This window comes from Acyrthosiphon pisum, chromosome A2 (assembly GCF_005508785.2).
Source record: "Acyrthosiphon pisum isolate AL4f chromosome A2, pea_aphid_22Mar2018_4r6ur, whole genome shotgun sequence".
Taxonomy (NCBI): Eukaryota; Metazoa; Arthropoda; class Insecta; order Hemiptera; family Aphididae; genus Acyrthosiphon; species Acyrthosiphon pisum.
Window position 1 is genome coordinate 23,622,885 of NC_042495.1, and position 3,643 is coordinate 23,626,527.

The following is a 3,643-nucleotide window of genomic DNA, read 5'->3' on the forward strand; positions in this document are numbered from 1 at the left end:
TTATTATTAAGAATTTTATGACAAATATCGGCGATCTTTTGGAATGGGAAAATTTAAAAATGAATGGTTAATTAATGTTTGTAATCAATATAATTAGATAAATATAAATTTTTTATTACATTTTATTATATTATTAATTATTATTTTTTTTTTCGATAATACATATTTTGAATTCTTTAACACATATTTATGTACATATTTTTATTGTATAAATACATATTTTGGTTATATAAATACATATAAATCCGAGCCCTATATACTACTATTTGTAGAATTTTGTTATTCTTTACAGTATAATATGCTAACACATCATATATTATGTTGTTTATTATCTAATTTTATCATATGGACATACGGTGTAATCTAGGCTTGTATATTTATGAATTATATATTAATATTTTTGGAGTTAAATTTAAAAGTAGGTACTGAAAATACAGAATACTGTATATTATTATTTGTAAATCGATTTTAATCTATAAATAGATAACTTGAATATATTGAATATATAGACTTTTTTAAACTTTATAAATGTTAAATTGGTGGGACTACCCTTCCCCCAAATATTAGGGGCCAGGGGGTAATGTGGTATTTTTCGGTTAGGTGGCGCCGGTCATTAGTTAGGCTGCCCCTGCAGATGAAGTCTAGTCACGCCTATGAACACTATAATCGTTAGGTACTCTATTATGTACATAAAAAAATTGTCCAATCGCACAATCACACCGCCAATACTAACACAAGAGTGAAGTCTCACCACTATTTGGCCGCTGTTATGTAAACGCGAGGAGTGAGACGATAAAAGTTACGTAACGGCGCTTCCTAGCATTCATATAGCGTGATGCACAGGACCGTTTGATAAGGTCAGAAGCTCATAGGGCTCATAAGGCGTTGCACATAGGTACCTACTACCTATATTGTAATGTGCGGTGGCAACAAACTGCAGTAACTCTTATGGCCGTGTTGCATAGTCAATTTGTGTGTCACTCAAGACATATAGTTTGACATAGCAGTCTATAGGTACGGCGCGTTTACACCGTATTCATAATTGTATAGATTTTAAGCGGTGGAATACGCCGACGAGTAAGGGCATATTACAAGCCTATGCGCAGAAAAAACGCGGTGGAAAGTGATGTGGCGCACAAAACCATACTTTAAACGCTGTGCAGCATATTGTAACCCCCCATCTCTAGGACGATAAATTTGACCTGGCCACATTGAATGTTCTTATACCAGCTGCTGTAACCATGGTATATACCAGGGGTGGGCAACTGAAGGTTACTAGAGGCCCGATTTTGAGAAAATTAAAATATAGCATAGAGCATAGAGCATAGAGAGCAAAAAAAAAAGTCATTCAAAATCTGCATTTTTTTAGTGGTTAAAAGCTATAATACGTACACTATAATATAGGTCATTTATACAATGTCACATTATGTTGTTCAATGCTAGATAATAATTATTATATCGATAAAATAGAGTAGAGACTATAGATATAGAATATGGACGATTAACTTTAAAATTGTATGATGTAGGTAATTTAAAAATGTAGTGCGGGCCATGTACCCACCTATGGTATATAAAATATAATATATAATATACTCGGTGTTGTACTGTCGCACTGCTGTAGTTACGTGTCGTATTCACTGAGCTCTACATACACGGAAAAAAATATTTAGTTTAGTTAAGGGGGCTCCAGCGTATCATGTTTTAAGGAGTAATATTTAGGCAATTCACATAACTGAACATTTGGGCTATGTCTATGTGTGAGTAGTAAATGAACATTAGTCTATGTAATCCATTATCGCATGCCACGGACTATCGGTCGACAGTATTACGAATTTCCAGAACTACGTATAATTAAAATGCTATAAAAATGACAATAATATATGTTCAATTGCACGCGTTATCTTTTACTATTACCTATATTAGGTACCTATTCACTACTCGGCTTTCCTGCAATTCGCAAAAATGTACAATTACATTATACTACACAAGAGAATCACTTTGTTAGTTATACACATAGTTATTAATTATTACATTACTTAACTTTTTTATACAAATACAACTGTTTAAAAAAGTAGTATTACAAACTATCCCCTATAGGAAAAGGAAACTCACGTTAATATACTAAAGCAATTAATTCTAAAACCATGTAACCAAGGAAAAAAGGTCAAAAAAAAATCTCTTTTACCACATTATTTCAAATACTATATATTGCAAAATTAAGTTCAATATAAATAATTAATTAATATTTAAGTATATTACTATAATAATAATTTTAAAATTTAACTATAAACTGTATTATCGTAATTATTGATAATACACTGTCTTGTATTTGAATTTAATTATGATATCCATGACGTATTATCGTATATTATCGTATATTATCGTACCTAGGTAGATAATAATAATGATACAACAATACTGATATGGTATAATGATAAGTACAATTTAGAGTAAAAGTCAGCGAGACAAATAAGAAGTGACAAACACAATTATAATGAATAGAAGGTATATTCAAGGGGAACAATTATAATAATATTATGAAATATACGTATATTAAAGATTAAAAAAAAGTATTTGTGAATTTGTTGTCTAAGGTTTTCTTTGCTTAAGATGACGGGTAAAAGATTTTCTAAATGAAACGTTTTAATTTTACTTTCCGTATTATTTTTCCAAAAATCGTCGTCTCTTTTTTATTTTTTCATACATCAAACCTGTGAACCACCCCTCACCAGATTTTTTTTTGTATACGTGCTTGGACGCAAGTGATACAAAACATGAGCCATAGCAGACTCAAATATAATAAATTACGAACAAACAATTACATTTGTTTGTCTGTTATTATAGCCATCGATAATAATAATATAGGCATATATAGAATTTTAGTATATAGTACTACTACCTACGTTCTACAACTGTCGTCTGTCATTGTACAATGAATAATATCCATAATAAATGTGTTATTTACCGAGTCACAGTAGTAAGTTTTATATTGTTATCTGTCAAAACATTTTCAGATTTTGGAAAATGTGTATTTTCTTGTTGCAGTTAAAATATAAAAATACAGTCTGAATAATCTTCAATTTTTAGAATATTATTCTAAATTTTATTTTTATATAATTACCTTATCAACGCAGTTATTATGTACCTATATCACTTTTTTATTCTGTAAATTTTGCAATCGATGTTTTTTTTTATTTTAGGTGCACTTAACTTACGTCTAGCTTTTCTCTCAGAACGCCAATCTTTACCCATTTTGTAAAAAAAAAAATTAAAAAGAACTTAAAACTTACAGACAACCTTACTGATTGGCGTGTTGTGTTGAAATCAAATGATTCATAAACCATAGGTAGTATTATAATACTTTGTATTTCCTTAAAATTTAAATATATGTGGTTTGTATTAAATTTGAAAAAATATAATTATTATTACTGACTATTATTGTTATTATTATTATTTTTTTTTATTAGACAAAAGAGTCCGTGGCATTGGGGGCCATTGGACGTATTAGATACTTTTGAAAAAAAGAGAAAAAAAAGGTGGGTAAGTGGATGTCGCTCTGCTGTACAGTAGTTAGAAGTGGGTCACTGTATAATGGACAGTATTAAATTTCAATTCAATGATATAATAACACTGTATAAGAAAA